Consider the following 15,703-nt stretch of genomic DNA (forward strand, 5'->3'; position numbering starts at 1 on the left):
TGGGACAGTGCATCGTGATTTTCGACGTGTATCTCAAGTGGCAGAAGCTGATTATGATTATGTATCTTGTTTTTTCTTGCTATTCCACTGCATGGCCTACTGGTTTGGTTGGATCCCTCAAAATGTTTTCCCCACACTTTAGTATTTTGAATTCTTCTAATATTTTAGGTCTTGAAGTAAGTAGGTAACAGAGTAAATATAAATGGCTCTACTCTTTAACTTTTCCCTTTCTCTGGGAATTGCTTCGTCTTCCAAAACACACTGGAATATGTCAAAAACCTGTTGAAGGCAGTCTAGCAGGTTAAGTTGATTGATCTATAAAAATAGGATCACAAAACTTGAAACTATTTCCCTTAAAAAGCAAATAAGCTACAGAGCTTGTTGATGCTTCTCTCGGTGCACCAGCCTCATCCTCTCCCTGAAGGAGGAAGGCTGAACTTCAAGGCAGATTCTGAGACTGCTAGCCCCATATGTAGGACTTTCTTTTCTTGTTTTTCCTGCATGTGGCCTGCAGAATACACGTAACATTAGTTTGATCTGCCCAGCAAGGCTGAGCTGAGCACAAATATCTCAAGACCTCAAACTAGCAAGTTCGGTCCCTTAGGTGTAAAGTGTTTACATGGCTTGTGAAAAACACATACATCCAGCGATATAAGCAATTTCCAGTAATCCGCAAAGAGTTCTTACAATCACGACGTGGACTTCGCAAGCAAACTCTCCAATTTCACAGGCGTACGTTTAAAGATATCATCAATAATACCTTTCAGTCCTACTTCCTTTAGGAACAACTGAATTTTAGCTCCTCAAAAATGTTTGAAGTCATTCCCCAAGTACTGAGTAACTTTCTGCTTATGTCATCAACTGCTGATACTAGTATCAGCAAGGATAAGCTTTGGAACAAGGAGTCTGGCTCTGATAAAACACTCCTAATTTATATGAAAAAGTGGTGCTCTCTCATTCTAGTTCTTTGCCATATTGGTGCCTGCCGCATTAGATGACTGAGATTTTAAGATGCTCAGCGGCAGGCTTTCAGCTTTTTTTTTCGCTGAAACCTAGGTCATAAACACAGCACCTAGGAAAGCTAATCCAGAGCCCAGAAGCGTACTTCAGTTGAAGTTTCTTTATTTAGTGCTATTTATTTATTTATTTATTTATTATAAAAATAAGATTCTAAAGCCATTGGATCACATGTAAGCCAGCACAAGAACCTGGTCCAGCTTTTGCTGTCCTCAAGAGGAGACTCATACCACTCCTTCTTACACCCTGCAGTAGATTCCCCTTTGTTTTTAGATCCTGACCATCCACTCTATCCAGAAAAATGTGTGAGCATCTTTATACTTCCTTTCCAGTCTAGGACTTAAGGAATGCCTTATGTATCTTGTCTCACAGTTTTATTACTGCAATAAGCTGTTAGAGTTGCTTATGATTTATAAGTAAGAAAGGAGATAATAACATCCTTCATCTGTTGGATTGATACATCCATCATTTTTATATGAATGATTTATATACATACACAAATATATATAAAATACGATTACATACAGATATATGCAATCGCACACACATAACACCAGCAAAGAACATTAAATTTCTATATATATGGATAGCTTCTCTGTATACACAGTCACACGCACATATGAATGCATAATTGTAAATATGCCTCCATTTTTGGAAGTATGTCTTTACACATAGACATCTGTTTACCCAGATTTTCAAAACTGAAAGCGTGCTTAAATTGGTCTGCATTTTTATGTGTATAATATATTTTGTTGTTACATATGTAATGTATAACTGTAGTTATATACTTATACCCACTATTCTGATACATATACACATGCAAGCGTGCATATACACACGTATATATTAGGCACAGATGAAATACCATAATGTGAGGTAAGAAGAGCAGATGAGCATGAGCCACCGAGGGCTCAATATTGGAACGCTAATGCATTTTCTCATAGGTCAGCTCAGTACAGCCCAGCAAATCATTGACACTGCTGGCAGTAGGAGCCAGTTGTGCGCTAAGCAGAGTGGCTAGGTCCAGGTTTCTTGAAACAGATGGAAAAATAGAGTTACAGGACTTGGAACATTTCCTTCTTTCTTTCTTCATTCTCATAGGGATCGGTCACATGTTGTACTCTAGTACAAGCACGGTACTCTGTCTTGAATTTCGACTTGTAGTCTCTTTCCATCTCTGCTATACTGTTCTCTTGTATCATCTTATATCATTCCTATACTGTTTATCTCCTGCTCTATTGATCACTAAGAAGCTGAACTGCACAAGCTTTTGCAGGAAGGCACCCTTCATGCAGCAACGCACCTGAGCTTTTCCACAGCTTTCTGAAACAATTTTGTACCATGTGGCTTCTTGTCCGGCCATCGATGTTCTGGTGCAGTCCCACCAGCTGACGGCAGACAACTTGCATGCATTATTTCATTTCAAAGGCCAGAGGTCCTTGGTTATCAGCCTTCTTGAAGTTCTTCATTTCTGCTAAAAGAACAACACAAATGCCCTTTCGCACCTTTTTTTTTTCCATAGGGTAATTCTTTTTTCTCTCCACAATGGGACCAGATTGCAGTGCCTTATGGCTCAGCAAAACTTTGCTCTTCTTTATGTTGATACTTTCTAAGTAGACAGAACTGTCCATGTCGTCTGTCTTGCTATGCCTAGGTATACCTACTCCAATTTCTGAGTGGTTTTCTGCTTCCTCTTGCAGAAAAATGTTGACTCTGTCTTTTCCACATGCATATGCAGCCTGAAACATTCATTGGCTTGGAAAACTTTGTCAGCATTGACTGCTCGGAAGACTGTACCTTTCTAGCTGATATGAAAGGTGGAAGGAACTAACAAACAGTTTATAGGAAAACTCACTGGAAAAACTCATGCTTCTCATTCTTTCTCATCCTTGTTATAGGGAAGTTAGAGAATTTCAGAGACTCCTTTCTGGTTAGTTGCACTACATCTTGCAAAGAGGCTATATTCTTTGTAGGCGGCTAAGCACAATAAAATTCCCTTTCCTTTCCACTTTCATCTACTGGCAAGAGAAGAAACGTTTTTCTCGTACTGCTCTGTCCTTTTTTTTTCACAATACTTTAGAGCTGTACAGGTGCCTGCTGCTCTACCTGGCTTTCCCCAGACTTCTAACAGATGCATTTTGTCACTCAGATCCCAATTTTCCGTCTATGCAAAGCATAGACAGAAATGATGCTTTCTTCAAAGCTTCAAAACTTCAGACGATGCTTTCTTCCTCAGTGGTCCTGATTTTTTGTGTCAGGGAAGGGAGACCTTGATGCTTTGCTCATCTCAGTCTCCTCCAATGGGCTGGTAGGAATGACAGATACCTGGCACCTGTTCCCTATGTTGTCTACCTGGAGACTGATGTGGTATCTCCTCTCCTGCTGTTTTATGGTGGCCTCTTGGGAAAGCAGCAATGGATTATTCATGCCTCCCTCCTTTCTGTCGTTGCTGTGCTTTTCTTATTCATTGCTTTCAGCCTGTGCTCCTCCCCTGGAGCTGGACATTGCCCTGGTTCAGCCGAGGTCAGAGATGGGGGAGGCAGTCCCACACCTCTTGGTTTACCCCTACCAACCACCTGTGCTCAAGGCTCCACTCTTCAACACTGACCACAGCTGTGGGGCAGTTGACTTCACCGGCCACAAAGATGTAGTAGGACAGTGCCAGCAGCTCTGAGTCTACAATCTGGAGAGAACAGGATCATGCAAAAGAGCAGGGTTTTAGCACTGTCATTAACCCCTTTTTTGTCATTTCCCTGCTGTTGGCTCCTGCTGACATTCCCACTGCAGTGCTATGTCTTCTCTGAAGTGTAGGGGAAGCCAGTGTTGTAGCAGGGGAATGGAAGAAAGAAGAAGAAAGGGGGAACATAGAGACGTTGTCTCTCCTTTCCTCCCCCAAAATGGTGCCTGTTATTTCTGTTGTGTGGCTGTAAGAGATATATAGAGCAGCCAGTTGGCTCAGGAAGTCAGGACAGCGCAGGCTCACCTGGGAACCCCTCCTGAGGAGTCAGAGGTAGAAAAGCTCGTGGATATTTATATAGGGGGCTGTAAGATGGAGAACATGGGCAACTTTCTTTACCTGGGGAATTTCATCACATGAGAAGAGCAAGAGTTACTGTGATGAGTGGTGACGAGAGTACAGATAGCTCAGTTGCTTCTGTGCAAGGTGTTTCAACAGAGATCATCACAGGAATTCAATGCTGGCTTCTTGTTTTATTTTAATGTTTTCTTTTTTAAATAAAACAAAGTTTTAGTTCATTCACTTACTGATAATATTTCCTTGTTGTCATCTGTGAGGGTGGCAAGTGAATTTTTCAAGGCCTTTACACTAAACCCTTTGCAGGGACGTGCTGACTCATCATCAGGAATTCTGCACGCTAAGAAAATGTGACATCACTGTGTCTCTCATCCTTCTGAGGGCTAACCCTCAGCTGTCTTATTTTAAACATGACTTGGTTGCCTTTTTCTATCTATCTGATGCATTTATGAAAAGTGCAAGTATTTGTACAGTATTTTTGTGAATTGTACCTGATCTTAAATGGGAATGGCATTTTTGTCTGCGTAAAGTACAGATTTCTCAAAATGAAACTATCAAGACTATTTTATGGTGGATATTGTTTTCCTTAAGCAGTATCTATATAGATTCTTTCTTAAGTTTCTGTAGTAGTTAAAACAATCCAGACTCCCTGAAAATTGATGCATCCTTGAGGACTAGTAAGTTTCCATTTTTGGCATGTGCATCAAGATGAATAAGTGTTCACTAGCAGTCTGTATGGACTTAGGCTAAGTAGACCTCAACCTTTATCCCAACAGGAATTCCCAGACAAGAAAATTCTGACTTCGTTTATGGTTTATAGGAAGTAACGTAAAACCTGACAAAAGAAAGCAATCGGTTTTCTTCACAAGCAATCACATGGGATCTACACGCTGCTTGAATTCGCCTTTGTGTCAATAGGTCAAAAGTTAAAAAGCAATATACTGTCCTAGAAAGTCCTCTTGAAGTTTCTAATGATTTCCCAATGCTAATAATTTACTACCCTAAATAGTAGCTGCAATCTTTCTAGTGTAAGTATATAGACAGTTAAATGCCAACTCTCTGGCATTTTTACACCAAGAAACATGAATTTCCTGAATTAGCCCTTTCAGCCTAGGGAAGCTTCAGAAAGAAACAAATAAGTGTCATTTGATCTACAGATAGATAAAACGTGGGCAATAGTTTAACCCTGTGTGGACTATATCCAAGCATATGTAGCTTGGATAGATGTCAAGTCTATTTTATGACTTCATTTTGCTGGAAACTTGGAAAATTGAAGGCAAACAATAAATACGTGAAAAACATCGGAAGAGATGTACACGCTTGTTTATGCATCTTTATTATGCACCCATCTGTACATGTTTTTAAAATATTTTCCAAGCACAGCGCCTGATACTGCCAAGTGAGGCCGATGAAAATTTTGCTGTAGAGTTCAATGAGAGAGGGATTAGGCCTTGGCAGAGCAAACACTTTTATCCTTATGGAGCACACCTGCTGGTAATAGCAGACAGAAAGTCCTAAAGGCACCTGGCCCAAGTGCAGCTTACACATGCATGAAAGCCTCTTTAGTTTGTGCCTCTGCTGCTTCATTGTGGCATCTGATGCCACTAGAAGATCAAACAGCAGAGCCCTCTTCTCTGCCACATTCTCACCATTTGGAAAGTCCCATAACTTCTCTTTTTGAGCCTGAGGAGTGACGTGCAGCCTCTACTCTAACACTTGGTACAACCTCCACAAATTATATACTTTTATCCATAGGTTTATCTGTCTGCTTAAATCTGAAGTTTGAGCAACCCAACCCAGCAGTTATCCTCTGCAGTGCCAGATTCTGTCTTTGTTGAGAAAGTGGTGCCATTGTATCCTGAGCTAGATTTGGGAAGCAAACATACATTTCCACTGTAATTCATAATAGTTTGGGTCTGATGTTGCTGCCATAAGAACAGAGATTCGACTAGAAGCTAAGGAGGAGAAAATAGCCCAGCAAGCTAGAAGGATCTTGAGACCATGGCTTGAGCGTTGCTGCCTTGGTAAATGTAGCCAAAGAGAGTGAGATCTAGGAATTCTGTAATTATTTCATTTGTTCACTCTAGAATCTGTTGTTGTAATTTTGCATGTTTCAGCTCATGCAAAGGACAACTGTAAACCTCACATAAAAGTTTGATATCATCCGATTTCCATGTTGTAACTTTTTGCCTTTATTTGCATTGTTTGGAAGTGTTATGATCTTAAATAGAGCAAAAAATGTTATAATATTTCTCTGTAAGTATTATATCAGGATTTTTTTACACTGAACAGTTTGCATATAAAAAATGCATTCCAACTGATTAGTGTTACTGGCACTGCAGTTTTTTTTTAAATAAGTAAGTAGTGCTACTAAACAGTTTTTTTTTTTTTTTTTTTTTGCAATATGTGTCATGTTCTTCAAAATACCACGTAATTGCAATAATCTATGACGGAGGGATGTGTTTTGTACATATGTCTATGATCTTTTTTGTTTGTTTTAAGAGCAGTTTAAATTAAGCCCTTAATTTGATTTAATTGATTTAGTGGATATGGTGTTTGACTAAAACACGTTTTCTTTCCTTAATTATCAATAATGAAAGGTTTATGCTGTTGCCTGATTTCATGCTATGTCCTCTGTAAATCAACTAATCTCTCTTGTACCCTCCCCTTTCTGTGTCTGAATATGTATATGCACACATGCCTACAAATACACCCTCTGTGTGGGTTAATGTTATGTAAAATATAATTCAGTGAGAATGTGAAAACTAGGAGTTAAATTGCAAGATTTATTGACTCTGTGCAGGGGCAAAGGGCTTGACTCCTGTCTAAATCAGTAAGAAAATCCTGGAGAATATACATCAACCAGCATGTCATTAACCCAGTATAGTATAAAGCAAATAAACATACTTGATACAATATCGTCTAACTTGCAATAGGACACTGTGTCTTAAGTTCACTGGAACACAGCTGGTGACAAATTAAAATAAATAGTTAAGGTGTCAAACTTAGATTGCAGTTCATCTGGCAGCGCAGCCTTTTGCTTCCAGAGGTCACCAGTGAGTTTCTTTTTCAGGCTCACATATAGGAGATTATGTAGTATTTCAGAAATTGTTATAGTTGAGCTTCAGGTAATCCGAGGTAATGAGTTGATTCTTACTAGAAAAGGAATAGGAATAGCAAAGCAATCTTTAAGATAGTATGAAAGTGATTGTGGAGGCACAAAAATTTGTGGACAAAACAAAAGTTGTGACAAAGGAATTTTTGCATAGGTTTAGTTACCTTTTTGGCTGCACTATGCTGTACGAGTTTGAAACCGCAGGAATTTGTTCTAGGAAAACTAGAAAGCAAGGATTTATAAAAAATGTTGACCTAGAAATTATAAAAGTATAAAGAACAGGTTTTTATATCAGTCTGTGGTAATTCTGGTTATGATCACGTCCCATGGAAATGGAGGAAGGTGCCATGTATCTTATGCAGCGCTCTGAAGGCAGAGACCATAGTGACTCAAGTCCATATTTGCTATACAAGATGAAGGGCAAAGCAAATCACCGTTGACAGATAAAATGCATGAGGGATGGTTCTGCAACAACTACGGTGGACAGACCAATAACAATTCGGTTCCAGCGATGTTTAGCTTTAGCAAATGCTGTGCTTTCCATGAGCAAACTCATTTAAAAGAAAGCTGAGTCCAGCTTACACAGCACGGCACAGCTCTCTGATAGTTTGCACAGTGAGAAGAAATTCTGAGCATATATAAACTGTGAACTCTTTGTAAAGTTCATGTTTTTAATTAAAACAGTACTTATAAATAATACTTCACTGTGGAGCTAATGTTAAGTATTTGTGGTAAATCATTTCCTTCAATAATTTTCTGCTTTTTCTCTTTATAGGTCACGTACTTATGAATTTGCTTGTTTGCAATTTTTTGAAAAAATTTGGTAGGACAAATTTTAACCTATGGCTTGTTTAAGAAGTAACTATAAAGAATGTTTCAGTGATTGCACATAAGATTGGACATCTAAGTCCCATTTCTCTTTTCTGAATGGATGATCCCGGGCAAAGTACCTAAATAGCAGAACTTTTCTTGGGTCCTCATAATGTTCAGAAATGCTCAAATTTACTTGTGTAATAGTAAAATTATTTTGAAAGTAATTGGGCAAATACTTCTCTTCAGATAAGCACTTCTGGGTATTTTATTTATGTTCATGCGGACAGCCACTGTGTCTCTTCTGAAAGTGTCCATGCTGTTGCTGCCAGGCTGCTGCTTTGACTTGGTGACAGTCAAGCTCATACAGAAAACGTAGGCTGCAGTTTTAGTTTTAAATATATTTATAACATTCAGTGGACTGAGCTTAACTATTTCTGTGCTGTAGCTGCATAATTATGCCAAGGCCTGATGTCCTGCACTGCTGTGGGAAAACCAAGTTGCTAATAAATTTTGCACTATGGAAGTGTACAAGTAGGATAGGGTTGGGAAGGGAGGGAAGCTCATTCATAAAACATGTAGTCACCATTTGGTCAAAGAAGGCACAGTTATAACTGTGAAATAGATATATTAGGGTTGAAGAGGATGTCTCAGGATGTGAAGTCTCTCTTGACGTAGTAGAGCCTTTTAAGGGCCATCAAACAAGACCTAGACTGTTTTGAAGGTTGTAAGACAAAATAAACATCTTGAATATCGCAGTATCTTCTGCTTTGTAGTACTTCATCGGTGAGAATATCAGTCTTTAGACAGAGTCTCTGTAGAGGAAATAGCTAGCGCTTCAGGCAGTGCCTGGAAAGAGCTTTGGAAAGACTTGTCAAGAAGGTCTGCATATCTTTTAATACTTTTTTTCTGCTGTATGTGTAGGATTTTTTGTACTTAATGCACTAATAAAATCCATGTAAAGTTTGGGCTTTCTGAGCAGTCCTGTAAGCCTTTTGGTGTGCAGCTTGATAAGGGAGTTCAACCAACCAGGGATCAATAGTTAACTGGCCATTGATTTAGCTGTCCACAATCTTAAAAATGTGCCCACACAAAGGGAAGCAAATACACATGAAAAAGCTAAAAGGAACCCTGGCAGTGGCAGTTGATTCATTCTGTTCACCTTGTGTTACTGCGATAATGGTTCAAAGCATGTCATTAACAGTTCCGAAAGTCTAAATGATCTGGACCACTGCTGTATGTTTTTGATTTTTTAAATTTTATTTTGCTTTGTTTTATATTATAAATTCCTTTATACAATCCCTGAAAACAGAGCTACTATCATTTGGTTCAGATCAGTGCATCTTCATTGATTCACAGGAGCCCTGCAGATGTACCCTGGAGGAATCCCAGGCCCTAACCATTAAGCGGGCACGCCAGACCACACCAGAGCCTTCCCTTGCTTTAAGAAGGAGCAAAAGGGCTCTGTTCCATCCCTTCTCTGATACTGGGAAGTGGGGGAGTTTGGGGTGACTTTCTTTTGACTTTCACAATACCAGCCCGTGTCCATCCTATCTAACTGTGATACCTAGGCTAGGAGCATCACAGCATCCTTGCTTAGGCCAGTGAAGAGAGAACTTTTCCAAATGTTAGCAACCAAAATTAGGTGTTAGATCTGTAGTTAGATACCTGAATTATAAATTCAGTAGCTTACTGTGGGTGAAAAACAGGCAGTTTTTACGTATGTGCAAAGTATGCCACGTTAACTCCAATGTGAAAAAGCAGCAGGAGTAAATGGGGAAAAAATAGAACTCTGGAAAAATCTTTTAATTCAGATTTCTGTTATATGAATCTGATCAAATGCATATTGAATCAGCTTTCCAATGAATACCTATTTCGGATGTCCTGGAAAGTTCTTAGGATCTCTAGTACTAAAAAGGTAAATTTTTAATAAGAAAACAACAAGAAGAGATATTGAATGTGAATCTACCGAGAGAAAGTATTACATGCTATCTCTAAATTTCATTTAAGCTCGGTCGCTTGTATAGAATCTAGTTTAGAAATAATCTAATAAATTGAAGATGAGACTGATGCTGCCAAACAGCTATAGTTTTCAAAATATTGAGCAAACAATATGAAATTTATGAAATAGCATATAAATGTTTCCATATAAATGATCTAGTTTCATATAAATGGTCCCATTAAAATGATTTTTTTCCTTAACGAGTGGAACTATTTTTATGTTAAGGGGAGACAGAAGTTGGACCCAGATCTTGAAAGAAGAGAAAAATTTTATGCAAATAGCCTGAACATTTGGGCACTGACCATTAGACAGAGATGAACTAACTTGGAGGAAATACTAATTTAGAGCGATTTGAATCTAGATCTAAAATGTTCAGGAAGACAAGACTATGCTGCTAAAGGTGAGCTCCAGTATTGATCTATATGAATATTAACATGATGAAGTCCCAATTTATTAAAGACAAGAAAAGCATAAATATAAGTTTTGAGTGTGTCTGTAAGAAGAGGGCTTAAGAATCTTGTGCCAATGCGCATACAATGTTATAATCTTGACGTTCCCAGAATAAGTTTGGAAGATGGAAAAAGGAATCCTCTGAACTAATGATCAACTTCCTAGAGCAAACTGCTTCAAGGAGTAATAATGTAGGTTGAATAAAAAGAAGTGCTATATGGGATTCATGAATGAAGCAAATACACTTGATTTCCAGTCCTACTGAGATTACAGGAGTTTTGAGATCCTTCTAGGGGAAGAATAATGTCGCCAAAAACAACCGACCCCTCCCTACACGTGTCTTTAAAGAACGCATTACTGAATGCGCTACGTAAAGAGTGTCAGCCTCCTCTTGCACCAGCAGAAATTGTTGTTTTGGCTTTTCATGAAGTTCTTCCAAAGATTATCTCCAGATGGGAGGGAGAATCCCATCTGAGCGTTGCCCTTTCTTTCAAGAGTGGGTGGGAGGGACCAGCATAGCAAACAGCAAATTTGAGTTGCAGCACGCCCTCCGCTGGGTTTTATAATTTTCAAATGTTGGTGGGGTAGTGCATTTTAAAGCCTCTTTTCTATAAAGCTCTTCTACCTCTTTGGCACAGGCCTTGCGAGCTGGATGAGTCAGTTCTCACTGAAAGGCGATGACAATATTTCTGGCTATTTCTCCAGTACAACTGCCCCTGACTACTGAACTCCCGAGTCTTTTAGCAAGATGCCTGCTGCTGAATGTCTGACATGCTCCAATGCTGAGATTTAGTCGAAATCTTCTTTGAGACCTACTGTTAATTTGCCCACTTAACACTTTTAAACCTTCCTAGCTGTGTTTTTGGCCAGTTTTGGAGTGCCTATCAGTAGCATACGCACACCCCCCGCCAGAGTGGCATGACTACAACGTGTGCCTGCTGTTAACGCTGCTGGAGCCCATCGGCCAGAGCAGGCGAGGTACTTGGTTACAAAGGTGGTGAAATAGGCTGGGGCGGGAGCAAAGGGAGCTGCAAAGAGTTGTCGCAATGCTCTGGAGAGGACCATTAATCGTCTTAATTGCCTTTTTTCAAGTGGGAGCCTGTTCTGTAGGACCCTGCACACACACAGACCAAGACTCCAGAAAGGGTTTAGTCATGATTGTGAGAATATGCTGGGATTGATTAGGGCCAGGGCCGGCGGGTTGAGTTCACCCCTATTTTTTGTGGGGACGCAGTGCAACTGCAAGCTGTGCATGGAAACTGTGACCCTCTCAGGGCTGCCGAATCGGAGACCTTGGCTAAAATACACTTCAGCAAGGATGGCCAGGAGCAGGCTTGCGCGAGTGTCTTGAGACTGTGCTTGCAAGTTGGCATGCCTGGAGCGTGAGGCGTTCGCAGCTGGCACGCACAGCCGCTTCCTCCTTCCGTTCGAACAGCAGCTCCTCGGCCAGGTCGTACGTCCCTTAAATAGCAGCGTTTGGCGCGTGGTGGCGTTTTGTACAGCCTTTGCCTGCTGGGGTGGCCCTGTCTCACACGTGGCGGGGTGAAAGGGCCTGAGCGTGCTAGTGCTGGTGTGCCCTGGCACAAGCCTCTATCAGGCTGTCAGTAAAGCAGCTATGCTGAGAGCCCTTCTCCTCCTGAGCAGTGTGGAAAGAGTCCCATACCGCCCGGGAGAGTCCGGTGGAGGAGAGCCGGGACAGGGACCACGAAAGGCAGGTGGAGGTGGGGGCTCTGCAGCAGGTCGCTCGCGGCCTGCGGCCCTGCGCCGGCGGCGAGGAGGTGTCTAAGGGCACGGCTGGTGGAGGTGGCTCGCCCCTGCCCAGCCCCCTCGCGTCGTGCATGAAGTAGTACAGGCATAAGGGAAGAATAGGGCCCTGAAGTATCCGTGACCTTCACATTGAAAACTTTCAGCTCTTTCACTTGAAAATCTTCATCCTGATAACTGTTCAAGGGGGTCTGGACAGAGAAATAAATGGGATTTTAGCGTCGCAAGGTGCGAAGAAGCATTTTTGGAGTCTGGTGAAAAGCCGTAGAAAGAAGTAAATGAATTAGAGCCTGGGCCGCACTATTTGGGTCCCGATGTCGAAGTCCCTGCTAATCCTGCAGCCTTGGGATGCGATGCTTCACTGAGGAAAGAAACGGACAGTAGAGCAGCTGAATTACAAAAGGGTGGTAGTCTGCAGGGTGCTTGGGCGTGTGGTTCTGGTTAGGCTCATCCCGTCAGCAGCCAGACACATTTCCAACAGTTGGGGGGCCTTTTCTTTCGAACGAAAACGCTGCACAGCGACACCGGGGCTGGGGGAGCGTGCGCGTCCCGTCGGAAGTCGGGGACCTCGGCTGAAAGGGATGAGAGCGTGCGTCAGCGGAGCGGAGGGTTGCTGCACCGCTCCGGCCGATCCCGAGGAGCCTCCGCGCCGGGGCAGCCCGGCCGCGCGCGCCTGGCGGGGGCACGAGGCTGAGCAAGGCGGCTCGCGACGTGGGGTGGTGGAGCGGCCCTGGCTCGTTGAGAGCTTGCGCCAGGCAGAGCCGCGGTGTGCGGTGCCAGGGGAGGAGTGTTTCCTTAACGGCGCAAAGCTCGGGACGCTTCCGACGGCCTCGTCGCTGGGAAGGCGTTTCATCTTGTTTCAGCGTACGGTGTGAGATGTGGTTTCTCTGGGGTTGTATTTCTCTGTAAAGGAAAGGAGTATTTCTCTAAACCTTGTATTTGTAAAGTAAGGAAAAACAACGTGGAATTTTTTTTTCCCCCTTCCTTAGAAAACGCTGTTGTGTTGTGAAGGTAGCGTGAGCGTCCCCTCTGTCTGCTTACTGCTCTTGGTTATCGTGTTGATAAAAGATGTAATTGGCAAATCCTTGTGAGAGAGTGACTGTGGCCAGCTAGTATGTCATTCATCCTTAGTGTGTAGCTAAACTTTCCGTGGATCTTTAAAACGACTGCGTTTAATCCTTAGCACAGTTAAAGGGCTTATGGGTTCTCATTCTAGAAGCACAACACTTCGGCGGCAGTTCTTATTTATTTTGTTTGTTTGCCACAGCTTGAAAACTGAGTAGTCAAAAGTTCTCGTTTTTAATATTCTTTCTACTGGATGAATTGCTTCAGCGAAAGTAAAGGATGTTGTGCAGTTGCTGATGCACAACTCTGCTTTTTCGATGTTACCCTGTCCTCTGGCTGTGGGGCTCTCATCTGCATAACATTGCAACTTTTTTTCTTTTCTTAAAGTTGGCAAGTTATAGCACTGATTGGTTGATTAATCAAAGTCCTTAACCAATACATAGGTAGAAGTTTGCATGACAGTGTGATCGTTTTTGAAAAACTGTGCCTGTTGCAACTGCAAACCTTTCTACCCTGGTTTACTTCTATAATGCCTCTGCTTTGATTGCTGCCATTGCCCGCACTTTCAAAGTACTTAGCAACAATGGGGATATTTCCTAATCTCCTGTATCTTTACTTGTCTTTGGCCTATGTGAAAAAGAAAAAAGAAGTAGCAGGCAATAAAACTTAAAATAGTGTGCATACAGACAAGTGAGATGTGGAAAAAATTAAAGGAGAAGGATTTTTCTTTTTCCCCCCCAAAGCTAAAAGGGTAATCGGAAGCTCGTATTCCCTCTTTTTGCTTGCCTACCTTCCCTCCAGGACTGCTTGCATCATTTCCCTCACACTATCAATACCAGCACCAGTCCCAATCCCTCACTGATATTTTTCAGTTATTGGAGAGGAATTAGCTTTCTGATCTGTATGGATGTAAACTGAAGTGAGAGAGAAAAGAATGTAACTGCAGGGATTGGAAAGGGAAAGAATGTTTTTTCGGTTTGGGGCTCGTAACTTTAGTCTACTGTGTATATTTGGTGGTTTTTTCCCTCTTCTGCTCCCGTCACTATAAGGTGTGATAATAATTGGGTATATTTTTATGGATTGCAGCTGAAAATGTGTCTTCCTTGTTCTTTTTACTTCTGCTTTGTAAAGTGGTAGTGAATTCAAGCTGCACCGTGATGTGTTGTTTCTTGGGGTGATAGATCTGGAGATGCACAGGTGAAATGCAACAGGCATTAAGCAGTAGGTCCAAAGGCAAGTGTTCACAGCTCTTAGGTCAAAATCCCAAGTATTAATAAAAAAGCCTTGCATACCTCCTTATTTTGGACCCTTTGGTGCACAGTTGCAGTTTCACTTCTTATGCAAAAGGGTCAGGGGAAGGAAAGCTAACAGCCTTCCTTGGCTTCTGATTTTGATATTTAGCTAAGCTAGGCTTTGTTTAGTCCTTTATGTCCCTATAAAGCGAGTCACAGCTTGGAACTCGGATTTCTGCTTCCCTTTTCACAGCCTTGAAGATGTAAGGCAGTGAAAGAGCAGACCTCTTAATTCTGTCCTGCCTTTGCACATCTCCTGGAGAGCAGAATACACCTGTGATTCTGTGCGTTTGACAAGGCATGGCTGCGCTGACTGTACTGGGGGTGTAATTTGAAGCCCGTTCAGTGAAAGAGGAACAGGTGGCTGCAGGACTCTGTGTAGTTTCTTTGTTGTAAGGTCAAGGTGTTGCAAAGGCTGTGAATCTGCTTTTAGGACACCTCACAACAAAAAAAGACAGTGCTGTTACCACATGAATCCCACAGCGTTGAACAAGTGCGAATTAATTCTGTCCATTCAAATATGTAATAAAAAGATCTCACAAAATCTATCTCAGAAGACTTTATGTCACGTCAGGTACTATCCGTCTTACTGCAGCCGGCATGAAGGTTTTGTAACACATTTTTGCTTATTTAGCATTAGCTAAAATTATGCATCCATGCCTGATCCAAATCTGCCTTGTATTGAGAGGTGATCTGATAGTATGTAAAGCTGGTATCAATGAACATGGAGCCACGGCCATGGAGACTTGCAAGGGCTTAACTAAATTGATTTAATGTAATTGGGACCTGGTTGTCTGTCGACAAGGTTTTTATTTAATGTTTTTCATACACTTGTTTTACATACTGCATCTGTGGCTCTTTCATGTTTCTTCTTAGTAGTTTAGCAAACAAGAATAGAAGCAGGAGTGTTTGCCAAAATGAAAAATTTAGCCTAAAATTATGAAATAGAAAGAGAAAGCTGTCTTCAAATTTATTTTCTCAGTTATTCACACTGAAAACGTTATTTTATAAGAAACTTTAAAAGGTATTGTGGAAAATGTTCTTGTTTTCAGTCAGCCTGGCTCATGAAGAACAGGTTGAACGGGCAGGCTGGAGAACACATCTGCTTAAAACATGTGTTGAATTTTATTTACTTATTTTAACAGCACATTTGT

At 41.4% G+C, this 15,703-nt stretch overlaps 1 protein-coding gene across 9 annotated transcripts in view; it reads left to right on the plus strand.

Annotated features, from left to right (window-relative positions):
• RBMS3 (RNA binding motif single stranded interacting protein 3) overlaps window positions 1-15,703 on the plus strand; it is a 712,732-nt gene that overhangs the window by 541,021 nt on the left and 156,008 nt on the right. The gene's annotated exons all lie outside the window — the stretch shown is intronic.

Source organism: Struthio camelus, chromosome 2, assembly GCF_040807025.1.
Source record: "Struthio camelus isolate bStrCam1 chromosome 2, bStrCam1.hap1, whole genome shotgun sequence".
Lineage (NCBI taxonomy): Eukaryota > Metazoa > Chordata > Aves > Struthioniformes > Struthionidae > Struthio > Struthio camelus.